Source organism: Salvelinus alpinus, chromosome 12 (genome assembly GCF_045679555.1).
Source record: "Salvelinus alpinus chromosome 12, SLU_Salpinus.1, whole genome shotgun sequence".
Taxonomy (NCBI): domain Eukaryota; kingdom Metazoa; phylum Chordata; class Actinopteri; order Salmoniformes; family Salmonidae; genus Salvelinus; species Salvelinus alpinus.
Genome location: NC_092097.1, coordinates 49,108,933 through 49,130,106, shown reverse-complemented (window position 1 = coordinate 49,130,106; position 21,174 = coordinate 49,108,933).

Here is a 21,174-nt window from a genome sequence, read left to right as displayed (position 1 = left end):
ACATTGGCAACACTGGTTCCATTGCCATACTGGCTGGCAACGTTCTTATCCCTTGCTTGCTAGCTTGCCAACTACGGCTAACTTACAGTTACGTCAAAAAGTGCAGCAAGAATAACAGAAAAGTAGCTTCATTTGCATTTGGTTAAGCTGTTTTCTAGTGACATTTATTTGGATACACCCATAATAATTAGCTAATGAGGCGCGATTTTGCCTGGCATAGAAAATGTATTCACTCGTCAGGACACTGTTGTTCAGAGGAGCTAGCCAACAACACAGCTAACACAATCACTTCAAATTGAAGCTGGAAAGACTGCAAACTACAGTAGCTGCACTTCGTTTCTTTTTACCTTTTTTCAACTGACATTTCTTTGTATATATCCATAAAAATGATGCCAGCTGATTCATGATTTCGACTGGCTGAGAAACGCTGTCTGTCTGTCTGTCTCGTCCCGACTCATTCATTACTATGGGACAGCTGGAATATTGAAACAATGTTGCAAATGTCGGAGAGACAGATAGCAAAGTTTATACAAATCTCCGCTGTTGAAAACTAAATGTTAGTCTTAATGAAATGTGAGATAATGTCTGGCTGCTTTTTATAGTGGAGATTAAGTTTATAACTTGCTGGGCTGATGAGACAGTGGATTGCGCAGTCAAATGAAACAGAGTAAATAGGCATTTTAACATCATAGATTTAGCCGGTGGTAACTTGTGGAATAGACCCCGGCTGGAACGAGCTTTTAACCAATCAGCATTCAGGATTAGACCCACCCGTTGTATAATCATGATGACTGATGAATGATAACTAATCACAGATAAACAGGTTGCAAAGGCCTGGACATGAACATGCCAACTTCCTCTTATGCACGCTCATGCCTTGGTCGGAATGGCTCCAAAATTGCAATTGGAAAAATGTCAGTTACAAAGTGTAAGACACATAATATTACTTTAATTAAGCCACAAAATGCTTTTTTTCTCCATTCACGTTCACACCATATACCATGCTCCACCTAAGAACCTATCCCTACGCTCACTTGAGAGGCTCCTTGAACGTCGGCGACTCTGAGACGTGGTTTAACATACCACTCTCAATAGATAAGGATTCGCATGTGCTAACAATAATGTGAAGCTTCTTAATCCGGTCTTCTGCGCTCAAAGCAAAACCATGGACAAGTCCAATAATTGGAAAAGTAGAATACCACTCTCTGGTTTTAATGAAAATAAACAGTGTATAATAGACTTTCTGCAATTTTGAGGCATGGAATGACATGGTTTCATGCACCATTATAATGGGCACACAAATGGAGAGAGAGAGTGGAGGCAGATGTGACTATAGGGTACATGGAGCTCATCCATATGCCTATTCATTTACCTGGGAGACAGTAAGAGGTTATTTTCCCTGTCCGCTTGAAGCGGCGCGATATATAAGGAAGTTGTGATATATAAGGAAGTTATCTGTTCACACTTCCACACCGTTCACCTCTGACATTTGTCGAGAGCAGAGACAGGTAGCACCGACATGGTCCTCATCCATTATTGAAAACATGGCAGTGAAGAAGAGGCCATTCTGTGGTGGGAGAGAGTCGTTGGTGAGTTACTCATTGTGCTATCCCAGGGAAACATCTCAGCCTTGAGTTGTGGATGAAGGGGTTTCATATGGATGACAGTTTGATATACTGTACACTCAGTAGCGGTCGGTGACGTTTAAGATGAGGGAGGACGATACAAAATGTTATTAGCGTGGCCTTATTTCTATTACAGTATATTGGATGACTGTCATTCATATTCCATTCACCCAGTTCAATGTAACATTGATAGGTTTATGTCACCGTTCTCTAAAGTAGAACCCAGAAGCAGACCAGGACAAGGAGAGTAAGACGAAGGTGAGTATTTATTTACAAGTTTAAATGTAGTGATAGAAAAATCCAAGTAGCGGAGCGGGCAGCGGAGGTGAGTTGATGGAATTGAGTAAGCAGATCCAAGGAAGTAACTGAAGTCACCGACGACCAGGTAGGGATGGGATGAGTGTTCCGGGTGAATGACTGTAGACAGAAAAAACAGAGGTAAGTTCAAGGCAAGCAAGACGTACAAAACAACAAAACAAACTCTATCAAACTGGAGGCTGATACGCTGGCACAACATACTGTTCATGGCTAACGATCCGGCAGGGAATGGATGTCAGGTCAGCGCTTATGAAGTGGAGGGGTGATGATCAGGACCAGGTGTGCAGATAGCTGATGGGATACAGGTGCGGGTACTCAGAGATCCTCCAACTAGCTACGTCGCCCGGCAACCAGACAGGGTGCGTTCCAGGACACCGGAAAAAACACTCCAGGACAGAACACAGGCAAAAACAGACTCAGGAAGCGGGATTCGTGACAGTTTAGGCTACTACATGATTCTCAAATCTTCCCTGTACCCATCATGAGGTTGCTACAACCTAGCCTATGAATGGAAGTTTGCAACGTTTAGGTGCGCAGATCGAGAGAAAAATGTGATTAATCAAGGTAGTGACACATTCAGTACCGCCTTGCAAACTCTTGCCTGGATCTAGCTGATCTAGGGTGAAATCATTAGTCCAACAGTTGCAAACCAGAGTCTCTATAGGACAAATTCAGGAATGTTTATCCCCGTTTCATTCAGTTTGCTTCAGTTTAAGAAACTTTTGTCTACAGAATCGGTGGAATGAATACAACCCTGATCACACGCAAACACAGTCCACTTTCATAGCAGCCACATACAAACAGCATGATCATTTTGCTCGTTCGTTGTATAATTCCTTCTTGGATCTATCTACGCACTCTCCTCCTCTCACCTTTTCCCTTCACTTGTGGACTTCAGTTCACAACACATCAGCTGTCTGTGACCAGGCAAAAAAAACTTTCCAAGTCAAACCTTTATATCATAACCGCTAACCACTACACACAGTCTACATCATTTTCACCATATTGGTTAGTTTTAGTAGCTATGTTGACTATGACTAACACATTAGTTAACCCACTGCAATCATGCAGTACAGTGTACAGTCAGCAAGCAGTTTAGCAGTTACACCGGCAGACCCTGGTGGCAATAAATGAATAAAACCAAAAGCTTACTTTGACTTGGAAGAGTTCCAGTGTTGGATAGCCATAGTGAGCTGGTTAACTTCTTTGGGAACGGGAGCAGTATTGAGTAGCTTGGAGGAATAAGGTGCCCAGAGTAAACTGCTTGCTTTTCAGGCCCAAAAGATAGAATATGCATATAATTAGTAGATTTGGATAGAAAACACTCTGAAGTTTCTAAAACTGTTTGAATGATGTCTGTGAGTATAACAGAACCCATATGGCAGGCAAAAACCTGATAAAAAATCCAACCAGGAAGTGGGAAATCTGAGGTTTGTAGTTTTTCAAGTGATTGCCTATCCAATATACAGTATCTATGGGGTCATATTGCACTTCCTAAGGCTTCCACTAGATGTCAACAGTCTTTAGAACATTGTTTCAGGCTTCTACTATGAAGGGGGGGGGAGAATAAGAGCTGTTTGAACCAGGGGTCTGGCAGAAAGCCATTAGTTTAGTCATGCGCACGACCGTGAGCACGAGCTCTGTTCCTTTTCATTTCTAAAGACAAAGAATTGTCCGGTTGGAAAATCATTGAAGATTTATGATAAAAACATCCTAAAGATTGATTCTATACATCATTTGACATGTTTCTACGAACGTTAAGGGAACTTTTTTGACTTTTCGTCTGGACCTAGTGCCTGCGCCTTGTGCATTTGGATTACTGGACTAAACGCGCAAACAAAAAGGAGGTATTTGGACATAAATGATGGACTTTATCGAACAAAACAAACATTGATTGTGGAACTAGGATTCCTGGGAGTGCATTCCGATGAAGATCATCAAAGGTAAGTGAATATTTCTAATGCTATTTCTGAGTTTTCTAACAGCGCTCCTTGGTTGGAAAATGGCTGTATGGTTTTCTGTGGCTAGGCGCTGACCTAACATAATTGCATGGTGTGCTATTTCCGTAAAACCTTTTTGAAATTTGACACAGCGTTTGCCTTAAGGAGAAGTTTATCTTTAATTGTATGTTGAACACTTGTATCTTTTATCAATGTTTATGATGAGTATTTCTGTAATTTGATGTGGCTCTCTGCACATTCACCGGATGTTTGTTTGAGACAATGCTTTTCTGAACATAACGCACCAATTTCAAATGAGGTTTTTGGACATAAAGATGAACAAAACACACATTTATTGTCTAACATGGAGTCCTGGGAGTGCCATCCGGTGAAGATCATCAAAGGTTAGTGATTAATTTTAATGCTATTTCTGTCTTTTGTGACACCTCTCCTTCTTTGGAAAATGGCTGTATGGTTTTCTGTGGCTAGGCGCTGACCTAACATAATCGCTGTCACGACTCCGACCGAGGCAGGCTCTCCTTCCCGTTCGGGTGGCGCTCGGCGGTCGTCGTCACCGGCCTATTAGCTGCCACTGATCCTTTTCTCCCCCTCCTTATGTGTTCATTGGTTACACCTGTTTTGTGTTTGTTCTTAATTAGTTGGGCTTTATCAGTCAGCCGGCCCGCCCGTTTCTTTGTGCGGGATTGTTTATTGTAAGCTTGGTGTTTGTTAGTCTGATGTTACGTGTTTGTGTTGGAGTACATTTTCGGAACTGTTTTCGTTTCCCGTGTCTGGGGCAGTTTATTGTGAGCACCCAGTGTCAAGTGGGGTGGCCGTTGTTTATCCGTGGTTCATTAAATGAACGTTATCATTGAATCCTCTGTCTTCCTGCGCCTGACTTCGCACTCCGACACCCAGTCCTTACAATCGCAAGATGTGCTTTCGCCGTAAATCCTTTTTGAAATCAGACACTGTGGCTGGATTAACAAGAAGTGTATCTTTAAAATGGTGTGTAATACTTGTATGTTTGAGGAATTTTAATTATGAGATTTCATTATTGATTTTTTTGGCGCCCTGCAATTTCACTGGCTGTTAGCGAGATGGGACGCTAGCATCCCACATATCCCAGAGAAGTTAACATAGCATTCATCTCTGTTTCAGCTGGGTGTTTGAGTCGGCTACACTATCTAGCTGTGTTCGCTAGTTAAGTGAAATTGAAAAAAATACTATGAAATATAGCTAGTTCTCTCTTTTGCTTCCACTTCACTTTTAAAGAAATTAATTTGTTAAAAACTGTTCAACTATTGTCTTTCTCTTTGAGTCAACTCAAAGTGGGGCAGCAGGTAGCTTAGTGGTTAGAGCGTTGGGCCAGTAACCGAAATCGAATCCCTGAATCTGTCGTTCTGTCCCTGAACAAGGCAGTTAACCCACTGTTCACCGGTAGGCTGTCATTGTAAATAAGAATTTGTACATAACTGACTTGCCTAATTAAAAAAAGAAAACTTCTCACTTCATTTTATGGACTGCAGTTCTAGCTAGCTGTAGCTTATGATTTCAATACTAGATTCATCCTCTGATAATTTGTTTGGGTGGACAACGTCAGTTTGCTGCAAGAGCTCTGATATGATGGTGGATGTCCTCCGGAGGTTGTCATAATTAGTGTGTAAGTCTACGGAAGGGGGTGAGAACCACGAGCCTCCTAGGTTTTGTATTGAAGTCAATGTACCCAGAGGAGGATGGAAACAATCGGCTACAGCATTGTGCTACCCTACAGAGTGCTGTTGAGGTTAATGTAGAACTTCATTGCAAAGCCGTGTGTTTTAATACATTTTTTTGGTGACGTGAAAATATTTAGTATAGTTTTATCTAAAAGGGCTAACTTTTTAAATGTTTCACAATTATTTTTTTTTAATGAAATTCACTGAGGATGGTCTTCCCCTTATTCCTCTGAGGAGCCTCCACAGTGTACACTATTAAACAGCATATGAGCACATGTAAACGCTAATACTGACAACTCCCATTGTGATTACTGTATGTACCACCCACTTCCAAATCTTCTCAGCTGGTACAACTTCTATCAAAAGTCCAATTTCAGTAAAACTCCAGAAAGAAAGGTTCAAGGTAATTCTTAACCTAGGAGAGGATGTAGGAAAGTCATCCACCTCAACTATTTTAGCAAAACCCTCCAACTCCCTCTACCCTCCCTTTTCCAAAAAGTAATTTTGGAGACTTTGCCCAGATGCACTTTAGCTGTGCTCCCCTCCCACTCCAACATGATTCCCCTAACAGAGATATAACAAATAACAGAATAATTAGAATAAATTCTATGTTGAGACTGGGCATTAGCATGATAACAGAAATGTAATTAGTAAAACCTCCAAAAGAAAAGGGGCTGTCGACAGGGATGCCTACATTGTCTTTTCACTTTTGGAGTACGGCTGATTAGAGGAATTGTCATGTTGTAAGACTCATTGCGGCTTTGAATGAGCCTTTGTTGGCTTTGCCGAATGAAATAATGTGAGCCTCCTATCTTGGTATTGGTACATGGAGAAGTTCTAGGTTTATTGGTGCTGTATAATTGCATTTTATTGTTTCTTTCTTTCACCTCTTCCTTCGTCTCCCTGCTCTTTGTGGTTTATACCCCATTCTGCCTGAGAGAGAATTCATTATTATGTCTCAGTTCTGTACAGTAAATTTGATCTCTTTTCATTATGCAAATCAATTTCATTTCAGCTAAAGGCTGGAGAGCAAGGGAATCAAAAGGATGAAAAGGACACATAACGAAATTCATTCGAAATGAAGCATGAGAGTCTCCCTGGCCCTCGTTCAATAGATCAAACCCCACCATTTTGTGTGCTCAGTGTTACACCCATAAAACATTTGGAGTTGATTTAGGTTGACACCTGTTTTGCCCTAAAACAGTTATGCTCCTTGAACAATGTCAGGGGTGAGAGACAGGGCTTTGGGATATAGTATCAGAGTGATGATCCCTTCAACATCCTCTCTACATGACAACATTGTAAAACTCAGCTAGGAAGTACAATTTGCCAAAGCCATTTTTTTTAACTTTGTCTCATGTAAGATTGATGAAAGGAGCCAAGATCTTCACAGTGCTGGCATGAGTACTTATAACGGGATAAAAATTAACATAACATACCAATTCACCCAAAGCGCTTAACTCTGGAATAACCTAATGATGTAACGCCTAAAATGCTAAAAATAATAATAATAGTTTCTTATTTTCTATTACGTCATGGCTAGGGCCTGGAGTTTTCCTAACCACGTGGCCTGACAGGAAAGACCTCTGGGCTCTAGCCATTACAGTGCTTCATCATTCATTACAACTGAGGGGTGAATGTCGTGAACTGTCCCTCCATTTAATCTTCAATCACCCTCAAGAATTACAAAATCACTTGGACATCCCCCCTTTGATTAAAATGTGCCTTTCATTTGGGAGTCATTTGTACTACACGCACTACACATGCCCCCTCCTCTGGCGGGGCTTGCTTCCCCCTCCGCCCCTGATCAAATTAATTAACAACACCAGAGTCTACAGCCAAATGGCTCCATGACCGATATGAATGTATCGGACTCGGCCCCCGCGGTGGTGGGTTGCAGCCTGTCTCCACATGGGGCCCCGACAGACACTGGGCTGTGTACAAGCTGTCTCAGCAGGCCCAGCCATGACAACACCCGCCACACAAGACGAATGCCACCGGCAAGGTTATCACACAGCCTCTCATGTCCTCTCGTTTTGCTTTTTGTTATGAAATAAAATGACGAGGGACGCGGCTTCATGCTTTTTTAGCTCCGACTGGGTGGTTCAGCTGGGCGATTCGATTGATAAATTTAGCGACATTACAGATTGCAGTTGGTAGGATGTAATTAAAGTCTATTAAGGCTTGTTTGAATGTGAGCTCTTTCAAGCTAAACGTGTCTGTCTGGGGATGACAATGGCTATCCTTCCATACAAGTTAACAGCTTTGAAGGTTGTTGGATTGGGGGAACAGTACAAGAGGCCTTGTCTTAGCTCTACTGTACCTATCTACATGGGGCATTTCAAACTTGACCTCTACATGAGGCATTTCAAACTTGACCTCTCTACATGGGGCATTTTAAACATTATCTCTATACATGGGGAATTTTAAACATTACCTCTATACATGGGGCATTTCAAACATGATCTCTATACATGGGGCATTTCAAACATTACCTCTCTACCTGGGACATTTTAAACATTATCTCTATACATGGGGCATTTCAAACATTACCTCTCTACCTGGGGCATTTTAAACATTATCTCTATACATGGGGCATTTCAAACATTATCTCTATACATGGGGAATTTAAACATTATCTCTATACATGGGGCATTTCAAATGTAATCTCTAAATAGGGCATTTCAAACATTATCTCTATACATGGGGCATTTCAAACATTACCTCTCTACCTGGGGCATTTTAAACATTATCTCTATACATGGGGCATTTCAAACATTATCTCTATAATGGGGAATTTTAAACATTATCTCTATACATGGTGCATTTCAAACTTGATCTCTAAATGGGGCATTTCAAACAGTATCTCTATACATGGGGCATTTCAAACATTACCTCTCTACCTGGGGCATTTTAAACATGATCTCTATACATGGGGCATTTTAAACATTATCTCTATACATGGGGAATTTCAAACTTGATCTCTAAATGGGGCATTTCAAACAGTATCTCTATACATGGGGCATTTCAAACATTACCTCTCAACCTGGGGCATTTCAAACAGTATCTCTATACATGGGGCATTTTAAACATTACCTCTCTACCTGGGACATTTTAAACATTATCTCTATACATGGGGCATTTCAAACTTGATCTCTAAATGGGGAATTTCAAACATTATCTCTCTACCTGGGGCATTAAAAAAATTATCTCTATACATGGGGCCATGTGATCGAGGACGATGCAGTTGCCATGCCAAGCAGTGATGCAGCCAGTCAAGATGCTCTCAATGGTGCAGCTGTAGAACTTTCCGCCTCCTGTAATCCACGATCAGCTCCTTGGTCTTACTGACGTTGGAGGAGAGGTTGTTGTCCTGGCACCACACTGCCAGGCCACTAACCTCCTCCCTGACCACACTGCCAGGTCACTGACCTCCTCCCTGACCACACTGCCAGGTCACTGACCTCCTCCCTGACCACACTGCCAGGTCACTGACCTCCTCCCTGACCACACTGCCAGGTCACTGACCTCCTCCCTGACCACACTGCCAGGTCACTGACCTCCTCCCTGACCACACTGCCAGGTCACTGACCTCCTCCCTGACCACACTGCCAGGTCACTGACCTCTTCCCTGTAGGCTCTTTCAACATTGAGTTTTCTTGTCAAGTTGTTGGTATTTTAATGTGTGCTTTTTCAAATAAATACAAATCCTAAGAACAACTGTGCTCCCATTTGCCCATGTTTCTTGGAGATCCTTTGAATGGTAAATGTTTGTGATACTCTCAACTCATCCTGTGGTATAAGCACACATATAACAAATGAATGTCACATGACTTAAGGTGTCTGTGAACACTCTATGAAGGCATACGACATGGTTATGACGGAAATCATTCCATTCAATGTTATAATGTGACACAGAGATTGGCAAATGACATGACTCCATGTTATAACATCTGGTACGTAGACTCTTATGTTGCATGTAATAACATTTGACATACATTATCATGCAGACTGTGTAATAAAAGAGTAGAGCATATGACAACCGGATGAACAGTAATTTTTAACACCCATTATAACCGGTTTTATAACATCAAATGCCGTGACTCATAACTATTTCAATCTACTTATGACAGCTTATGAGAAATGTTATAATATGTTATATAGCTGTAATGAAGGCTTTATGAATGCATGCTACAGTAAAGTTTTACCTAAATTACATTCTCTATCACTAAAGACATTTGATATGCATATGTATTGATTGAGTGGTTTGCCAATTTGTTGTTTATGACTTGTTACTTATTGATGATGCACTGTCCATATAACTAGGCTGATCATATCTTTATATTTGTGTTTTATATTGGATGACATCACATTTGATGTATATTTCTGCATATGTACAAAGATGTTCATATAAACCTAAACTTAAACCTAAGCAGTACATCTACAAAATCTTCATAAAACACATATTCCATAGGTGAATCACTAAGCAGCAGAAATATGTATAATTGATATACACTCAGTGGACCAGTTCATTAAGTACACCTATCTCGTATTGGATCAGCCTCCCTATGCATGTGGAAGACCATGATCAATGGTATACATGTACATACACTGTCAACTGAAATTATTTTCACTGATAGCAACACCGGTGTTGTCACGGCTATTGAAGGAGGACGACCAAGGTGCAGCGTGGTAAGCGTACATTTTCTTTTATTGAATAAAAGATGACGCCGAACAAAACAATAAACACTACAAAAACAAACCGTGAAGCTAAAGGCTACGTGCCCTAAACAAAGTCAACTTCCCACAAAGACAGGTGGAAAAAGGGCTACCTAAGTATGGTTCTCAATCAGAGACAACTATAAACAGCTGCCTCTGATAGAGAACCACACCCGGCCAAACACAAAGAAATAGAAAACATAGAAATAAAGAAACTAGAATGCCCACCCTAGTCACACCCTGGCCTAACCAAAATAGAGAATAAAAACCTCTCTATGGCCAGGGCGTGACAGGTGTTGCTATCACCGGTGCTTCTACATCTGCATTACTTGCTGTTTTTCTTGCTGTTTAGGGTTTTAGGCTGGTTTTCTGTACAGCACTTTGTGACATCTGCTGATGTAAAAAGAGCTTAATAAATACATTTGATTGATTGATTGGTGTGACTGAAAGTTACTTTTCAGTGTAATCAGCATTTAGTAGAAGTAGCTGCATTTGGTCCAGTGATAAAAACAGGCCTGACCTGTCCATGATACATCTCCTACACTGATTGGCTAAAAATAAATCAGACTAGCGTAGGGCATGACCAAGGTGCTCTGATGGTACAAAATGTCAAAGCTTTTTTCAATGAAACTTTTTCAACAGGCCAGCTGTTTGGTATACTTATGGAATTACCAGCATAACCTTCTTTGCATCAATTCTCAATATAAATCTATTTTCCCGCCTTTGCACATAAACACATCAACCTCGATGTTCATATTTTAGTTGGTCCCCTAAATCTAACGTGTATTAAATAGGCACGCTCATTATACACACTCCTATATATGTTTTTCATCTGAATCTAGCGGAGGAGAAAGAAGAGATGAATCAGAAGAGAACCATGGTGCTCTCCCAGAAGCTTGGCTGGTGCGTAAAACCCGCCAATTCAGACAGACAAAGAGGTATAAATGGGTTCGCACTCCAAAAGATGTCGCATAAAGCTTACTTCATTATTCAACGTGTTTCAATTATTTCCACTGCATCAGGGATAGCGTTCACTAACGTTTAGTTTTTTCTCACTCAAAAAGATGTGTGAAAATAATTAAAAACATTGAATAATGAAGTTAGCTTTATGTGACATCTTTTCGAGTGCTAACCATTTACAACTCTTTGTTTGAGAACGAAGAGATGGAAAAATGTGCCACCCAATGAATGATCAGTGTTTGTATGTCATTAATCATTAATAATTCAAATACAAATAAGATTGAGATGATTCGGTTCTGCTCTACCAGAGAGGGTAAAAAGATCCTTACACTTCCAATGTCCAGAGAAGAAAAAAAAAACATTTAGAAGAATACACCCAACTACCCAAACCCCCATCACAGTGCTTAGGTAGGTACGGAAATGGTGGTAGGACATCATTAAGACATCACTTATATCATCTATATTGATCTGGAACATTTTTGAATGGAGTCTTTTGATAGAGTTGTCAGAATGCAGTCTTAGACTTTTGACAGAGTGGACATCATAGCATGAGGAATCGATAACATGCCTGTCAGGCGTGGAGTTCTCGGTAATTACGGACCATAACGATCCAACGTATGCCCCATTAGGTATTATTTCTTCAGAGTTCATATTTCCATATTACTACATTAATTCAATATCGTCATGGGGAATTAACGTACAACCTGTAATGTGGATTGGATGGCTTTGTGAGCCAAATGTACCAAGCTACAGTATGTTTCTATGACATTGACACATGTACAGTATGTCTCTGTGAGATTCATGGGTATAACAGTTTCTGTGTATAGGCTGTCTGGGAACCAGATCTTGAAATCTTTAAAATACTTTTAAGCATTTGCTGTAGTCTGCCTGGAGTTATTGATGGATGGGGTTTGCCATTTTGGTGACTATTCTATTGGTCCATTAAGCCAGGAAAACTCAATAAATCACAGAGGAAGTACTTGAAATGATTTCAATTTATATTTAAACCCAGGTCTGCCGGTAACTATGTACTATTGTGTAGATTTTATAGGTCCAGCTGAAATTCTTCATATTCTCTTTGGTTTGTAAATCTTGTGGCATCTTATTTAATGGATGACATGTGTCCCAACCTGCCATAATATATAGGCCAGATTCAATCCAATGAATAATTGCATCACATTCTTCTGAGTTATAAAACATCCACTAATATCTTATCCTCTTCGACACCGCACACCAAGTATTATGTCTACCATCTATTAACATGATTGTTGATCGTACTTGCATTCACCATGACTCTTAATTGCCACGATATGTGCAATTAACAAGACTGGCTAATGACCACTCACCCTCCTAATGTCGTTCTCATTGCTACTTAGACAGATCAGCCCGATATTAGTATCTGAGACCGAGAAGACAGCTAAAATAAATAACGATCATTACGCGGGCCGCGGTGTTCGAACCAACGTGGCACAGGAAGTAACTTGCTTGTTTCAGTCGTTAGTGTTGCTTCATGGGTTCCTCTGGTGCTTTTTTCTCAAATAAGATTTATTGATGAGTAAAAATAGGTTGTGAATCTGATTTATAACAACAAAGCCGGTGATCTCACAACCGGGCCATGCCTATGGACTGCAAGAGCTGTTTTTCCCCGAAGATGTATATCTGGCATATAGCCATCACATCCCCTCCCTTTTTTTTTATGGTTCTGAAGGACAGTGCTAATTTGTGTTAATTTCTGCATGCACTCCTCTGATAAACTGGGATATGTGCCCCTTGGAGGCCTTGAAGAGGCCAGTATAATTCAGTGTTTATTTTACCTCAGAATGGTCAGGTAGTCCACCACAGACAGAGCATAGTATGTTTCCAGTGAGATGTGTCATTAAAGTCATTAAAATCCCATGGTGAATTTTTTGATATCGGCATATCTATTTTTCATAATTTCAAGACTTGCAATGTATAAACACCCACTAATTAGAAGCATCATTTAAATAATAGATGTGGTTTCGGGTCGTACCCGACCATGGTGTGAACTGCAAATGGACAGTAACAGTGATCATCAGTTATCCACTGGGAGCGAGAGGCCATCTTCCTGCTTATAAAGTAAAGAGAGAGAGTTTTGTTAACAGTTTTGTTAATCTGATCAAAAATTAGGTTTCATATGGAATATGAGGTATTATTTTAAAATAGTCTGAAGGGAGCTTGTGACATGTTAAAGATGCACTATGCAGAAATCAGTCCCCCATTTCCTGGTTGTTAAAATTCTAATAGTTTGCCTAATTTCAGTTTGTGTCAAAACAATCAAGTATAGTGTGGAAAATCAATGAACCACCTAAACTGCTGTAAAATATGTTTTCCATAACTAAAAATATTGTAGACTAGAGTACACCAGCTGTGTATGTAAAAGATGCAACAACAAAAAACATAAGCATAGAAATAGCACACATATAACAGATCTACCACTTCTTAGACTTGCTTTCAATGAGAATGACTGATCTACAACTCGCATTTCTATGTTTGTTTGATTGGGTCGCCCAAAAAAGTTACACATTGCAGCTTTAAATCTACTGTCTATAGATGGATCAAGGCATAAACTACTTTATCAATATTTATCTACGTGGCTGTTTAATGAGCCACATAAAATTTTGGGATATTAATTGGTGTTGCAGTAAATTTGATTACCAATGATTGTAAACAAGTTTGTATATGTTCTGGCAGGTGCGCTAGTTCATTATCACTGATTATGCGTGCACGTCATGGTTCACCAGCATACCCAAACATCTAAAGAATAAACAAGAGACCAACCAAACCAAGCTGGTGCGAATTGTACATTATACTCCCACCTCGTACTCATCTGGAGGTCGAGCATTTAATCAGCTAGGGTGGCTCTGTATAGAAAAGGGTAATATTAATTCAACTTGGTCTGGTCCACAAAATTATTAGATTCAGCCCCCAGGTACCTATCCAATTATTTTAATTTGATTAGAGATGTCCACCAATACAACACTGGAGCACTGGCGTTCCACACACCCCCGCAGCCCCCGCCGGCTTTGGTGTCACCCAATTTTTCACCATAAAATAATAATAATAATTTGCCCCAAAGCATCCATTCTCTGCTGGCTGCTTGGCTCTATTTTACCTCGTTTCAGAGGACGGAGGACGCGGGTAGTTCTATTTCTATTTCACCTTATAAGCGTCCGCTCGGTCCGCGCAAATGTATTAGCTCACAATCGTGACTACCTACAGTACTGCTTCAGAAAAGACTGAAAAGAGAAGACTTTCCTTACCATATATTTGTATTTTTATATGATAATATTGTTAAATAATTTAAGCAGTTTTCAGATTGACATTGCTAGCTGCTCATTTACCTCAGCCTGCCAAGTCAGCTAGTTAGCTAGCTAGCCAGACAGTTTTATTTAGCTAACTTAAGCCAGCTAGGTAACTGTTACAGTAGCTTTCCGTTTGTATGTAGCTTGCACTTTAATGGCATCCCTCGAGGAGATTTTTCTTTTTTTCTTTCCAACCAGGTGAAGTACTATGAAGGCACCACTGATCTCGACAACATTCGTAGGGGGGGCTGAGAAAATCAAATCAAATCAACGTTTATTTGTCACGTGCACCGAATACAACAGTGAATAGTGAAATGCTTACTTACAAGCTCTAAGCAATAGTGCAAAAAAGGTATTAGGTGAACAATAGGTAGGTAAAGAAATAAAACAACAGTAAAAAGGCAGGCTACATACAGTAGCGAGGCTATAAAAGTAGCGAGGCTACATACAGACACCGGTTAGTCAGTCTGTGTAACGGCTGTTGGAAGGAGAGGACCAAGGTGCAGCGTGGTACGTGTCCATATTTATTTGATGAACACTGAAATAACAAAAATAACAACGAGAACGACCGAAACAGTTCTGGCTGGTGCAGACTCACAACAGAAAACAGCTACCCACAAAACACAGGTGGGATGAGGCTACCTAAGTATGGTCTCAATCAGAGACAACGACAGCTGCCTCTGATTGAGAACCACACTCAGCCAAACACATAGCGATATAAAACATAGAACAAAAACATAGAATGCCCACCCCATCTCACGCCCTGACCAAACCAAAATAGAGACATAACAAAGGAACTAAGGTCAGGGCGTGACAGGCTGATTGATGTAGTATGTACATGTAGATATGGTTAAAGTGACTATGCATATATGATGAACAGAGAGTAGCAGTAGCGTAAAAGAGAGGTTGGTGGGTGGTGGGTGGGACACAATGCAGATAGCCCGGTTAGCCAATGTGCTGGAGCACTGGCTGGTTGACCCAATTGGGGTAGTATGTTCATGAATGTATAGTTAAAGTGACTATGCATATATGATAAACAGAGAGTAGCAGCAACGTAATCAGAGGGGTTGCGGGGGGGGCACACAATGCAAATAGTCTGGGTATCCATTTGATTACCTGTTCAGGAGTCTTATGGCTTGGGGGTAAAAACTGTTGAGAAGCCTTTTTGTCCTAGACTTGGCACTCCGGTACCGCTTGCCATGCGGTAGCAGAGAGAACAGTCTATGACTGGGGTGGCTGGGGTCTTTGACAATTTTTAGGGCCTTCCTCTGACACCGCCTGGTGTAGAGGTCCTGGATGGCAGGCAACTTAGCCCCAGTGATGTACTTTGCCGTATGCACTACCCTCTGTAGTGCCTTGCGGTCAGAGGCCAAGCAATTGCCGTACCAGGCAGTGATGCAACCAGTCAGGATGTTCTCGATGTTGCAGCTGTAGAACCTTTAGAAGATCTCAGGACCCATGCCAAATCTTTTTAGTTTCCTGAGGGGGAATAGGCTTTGTCGTGCCCTCTTCACGACTGTCTTGGTGTGTTTGGACCATGATGGTTTGTTGTTGATGTGGACATAAAGGAACTTGAAGCTCTCAACCTGCTCCACTTCAGCCCGCGTCGATGAGAATGGGGCGTGCTCGGTCCTCCTTTTCCTGCAGTCCACAATCATCTCCTTAGTCTTGGTTACGTTGAGGGATGGGTTGTTATTCTGGCACCACCCGGCCAGGTCTCTGACCTCCTCCCTGTAGGCTGTCTCGTCGTTGTCGGTGATCAGGCCTACCACATTCACATATCTCCAGACTTAAACTCTAGTATTTCAATAACTCTTGCCTTCCAACTTGTTAGGCAATCACATGCACCTACAGGGGAAGGATGACCAGCCACACAGGAGGGTGATTTTCACAAAGGAGGAGAAGGAGGCCGTGCTGACCGAGATGCATGCTGGCCATTTCTGAGTGAAGTGCATGATTACCAAAATCAACCTACGCTTCTTCTGGTGTGGAATTGTCAAGGAGGTGGACAGTTGGGCAAGTGAAATAACCTTTTGTTTATCGATCACATTCTATTATATGTGAAATTATTATTTCTATGAATGCCACATCAGCGAGCACACAATGTTTCAATTTGTCACTTTGAGCTTAAAGGTCATTACCTGTCTAGCCTGCCAGACGTTTGAAAGGGTGAAGACTGTGGTGATGGAGTTGAAGCCCATCAAAGTTATTTCACCATGGCACATGATCGGTAAGTGTGTCACAATTCAAATTTTGCACTGATAAGTTGTTTTATGATGGTTGCTTTATTGGACCACAGCAGAGTTCAACATTATTGAATGTGTGTGTGTGTGTGTGTGTGTGTGTGTGTGTGTGTGTGTGTGTGTGTGTGTGTGTGTGTGTGTGTGTGTGTGTGTGTGTGTGTGCGTGCGTGTGTGTGTGTGCGTGCGTGCGTGCGTGCGTGCGTGTGTGTGTGCGTGTGTGTCAGTGTGTGTCAGTGTGTGTTTGTGTCCTTACAAATATGGACCTCCCTTGGAGGTCGTCCCCATAGAATTAGGAATTAAAATACTATTTCGGACATTAACCTTCTTATGATGGGCTAAAGGTCAGCCAATTTGGTCAGGGAGGTGGTCAACTGTGGTTTGCCATTGCTGTGATAGGAAATGATGTACAAATAATGTATATGCACTGTATGTTTGTTAGCTAGCTAGCCAAACAGTTTTAGAGGAATGTAGTTTTGCAACTACTCTATTGGTTCCACTGCATCAGACAAGCTCAATCAAGCCCAGATAAAGCATTTGAAATTATTTCAAATAGTATTTGAATCCAGGTCTGCTGTCCTGTACAATATAACTGTTATAATATTCACAAGTTGTTGCTATATTTGGTCCCCCGTCCCTCTTTTTTCATTGTTGTCCTGAACACCGTTTAGCCTTGAGTAATTATCTGGCTAATTTGGGAGACGACAAGGACAAATTCCAACATGTAAAACCCCGAACAGCTAGTTGGCAGTACACCAGTCACATGCCTGACCCAGGAGAGATGAATAGGGATGAATGACTCTCTTAATAAGAAATAGTCTCATAACAGCATGGAGGCAGTTCCTTTTGAGTTGTTTTAAAACCAGGGGATGAAAATACATTAAGTAAATTAATTGAAAACCAAAACAGGAGAGGAAATATGTGTACAGGCTCCTGTGGGAAGACTTTGACTCACGCAAACGAGGAAGCGAAAACTAATTTTTCTATTATGTATCAAACAATTGTTTCATGGTTGGTTTCATATTACTAGGAAGCTTAGGACTCGCTTGGAAATTGATGTCCGTTTTGTTGCCTAGAATTGTTACCTACAACCACAAGAAATAGAGCCTGCAGCATTGACAATATACTAATGCCATGTGCGTGAGAGAATAGATGTTTCTTCAAGGGTTTTGATTCAATATATCCAATGTTCCCAAACAACAGCACAAAAGTTAAAGTAAGGATCAGAGAGAGAGAGAGAGAGAACAAGCATCTATACAGACCACAGCTTGGATTTTAATTTACAGAGGCAATCTATACAATTTTACCATGCCATCTCTCACAAACCAAGAATGCTGGGAGAGTTCAAACGTTAGAGCTCCCATTCATTTTCAAAATATTAACTTCCCATTCATTTTCTCAATGGTAACTTCCCATTACTTTTTCTCAATGGTAACTTCCCATTACTTTTTCCAATGGTAACTTCCCATTTATTTTCACAATGGTAACTTCCCATTCATTTTCTCAATGGTAACTTCCCATTACTTTTTCTCAATGGTAACTTCCCATTCATTTTCTCACTTGTAACTTCCCATTTATTTTCACAATGGTAACTTCCAATTCATTTTCTCTATTGTAACTTCCCATTACTTTTTCACAATGGTAACTTCCCATTCATTTTCTCAATGGTAACTTCCCATTCATTTTCTCAATGGTAACTTCCCATTCATTTTTTAAATTGTAACTTCCCATTCATTTTCACAATGGTAACTTCCCATTCATTTTCTCAATGGTGAATGCGTCATGCAGCTCACTACACATCGGCGACAGTGTAAGGATGATGCATTTTTCCACTCTGGAGGGAGGACTGGCTGTGTTACTGGCACTGAAGCGATTAAATCTAAAAGTTTGAAAGAGTGTCTCTGAGATTGGACTGGAATCAATGCATTTTGCAATCTCCTTTTCGGACCAAAAAAGCAATTAGGATATACTGTGCATCAGCAAGCTGGCAATATTAAACAGTTGAGTAGAACAATAGGCCAAGCGGAGGTTGTGTATTGTGTTGCATTGACATTTTGGAAAGCTATTGGGAGTATACAGAACACAACACATCATTCCAACAACATGCTATGCATTGTAATAAGCCGTCGCCACGTTGCACAAATGCACTCAATCTCCCTCTCTAATCACAGCCAAGGAGTCTCTTCCTCTCTTTTTCAAACCCTCCTCAGGAGAGGATGGACAGGGAGATGTGCATGTTTCCTCTATATCCTCTGATGACATAATAATCTCTCTGGGAGATCAGTGTGCTTCTTATGAGCTCTGATTGACATGTCTCACATTATGATGGAATGTAGATGGCACGTTGGCTGGAACGCTGCTTGGCCGAAAAAGGAAATGGGACTGCGGAGACGACAGAAGATGCTGCTTTGCCACTAGCAGTCTGATTTCACAGTGGTGTAACAGCAGCTCATCTACATGTTGAGCGGCTTAGCGACAAACCGAGTGAATAATGTGCAGTGAGTTATTGTGATGCAGTGATGCAGATGGCGTGTGAACTGTACACTATTACACAGCGCTTATTCTGCTGTGGAGCTGCTGGTGCCAAACAAGTGGCCTTAGTGCTTACCCAGCAGGCAAAAGTAGTTGCAATTTTGTGATGTCAGGTTGTATACTGATTGCAAAAGGAATATTTTATCCAAGAAGCATTTGGTTGTAATCTGGTGTATTTTGTCCGCTGGGTATATTGTTATTCATTACCTGTGTTTGTGATAGAGTAGCATGGCTAGTGGTGTACTGTATATATGATAATATCCTGCCTTGTGGCATTGCCTGCTGTAATAACAGGTGATACAGTAGCATGGCTGGTGGTGTACTGTATACATGACAATATTCTGCCTTGTGGCATTGCCTGCTGGAATAACAGGTGCAATATTAGGAGAAGCTGATGGTGATTGTCTTGTTTTGCACGCTTTGTACAAAATTATAGTAGGATAGGATCTTTATAAAACGTAGCTCTTTATTAGCTAGCTTTAGCTGCCATGTTCATGTGTCTACGGCCATGATCAACTGAAATTACCTCACGACCTGGATGGTCTTAACCAATCATAGCGCAGTATGAAATGACGGTAGAATGCAACCAATTACAATTCAGTATGTTGACACACATTAATATTACAGCTATCAGCTGTCATATCATAGTACTCTTAGTACAAAAGGTGCTATCTAGAACCTAAAAGGGTTCTTTGGCTGTCCCCATAGGAAAACCCTTTGAAGAACCCTTTTTGGTTCCAGTTAGAACCCTTTTGGTTCTAGGTAGAACTCTTTTGGATTCCATGTAGAACCCTTTCCACAGAGGGTTTTACATGGAATCCTAAAGAGTTCTACCTGGAACCAAAAAGTGTTCCCCTACCTATGTGGACAGCCAAAGTACCCCTTTGGAGAAAGATATTGCTCTGAAACTCTTCAAAGTCAATTCTCTAGGGAATTCTGTTGTCCCGATCTTTGACAGTGACTTAATTGTAAACAAACTGTTCTGCTTGACTTGATTGTACTCAAAGGGCCTGGGCCAGTGATTGTACTCAAAGGGCCCGGGCCAGTGATTGTACTCAAAGGGCTTAGGCCAGTGATTGTACTCAAAGGGCCTGGGCCAGTGATTGTACTCAAAGGGCTTAGGCCAGTGATTGTACTCAAAGGGCCCGGGCCAGTGATTGTACTCAAAGGGCCCGGGCCAGTGATTGTACTCAAAGGTACACTTTTGACTTTGAGGCTTTGTGAATACCTGCGAAGGGCATTTATTGTGACCTGTTGCTCTGTTCAGGAAATGTCTACTATGACTGATTGCTGAATATGAAATGTATAGCAATGAGGGAAAAGCATCTTCGTGCTCTCCCGTGCTCCGTCAGCCCCCGGATACTCAATCCAACTGGCACGGCTGGATCTGCCCTGCTTGTGAAGTCATATTTCATTGTACTGATACATCTCTGGTGATGTAAGGTGATGTCCCCATAACTCCTGGCTCACTGGGATAATGTTTGGTGGCATAATTCAGGGCACCATAAATACAGGAGAGGGGGAAAGAAATACAGCAGTCTCATTAAAACAGTAAATCCAAACTCCTTGCCCATAAAGAGTGGGTAAGAAAAAAGATGTGTTCTTGCCCCACTGGTCTGCCTCCCTTCACTTGAAGCCACCATTAGGCTGGTTCATTATGGTTGATGACGATGGAGTTATAAGGGGGGGAAAAACATAGAATATTTCTTTAAAACAGGGGTTGACATTGGGAGGGGGAAGTGGGCAGGGCTGATAGGTTGGCTTTCTTATATTCAACATAGTGAGTGCGGTGATGGATT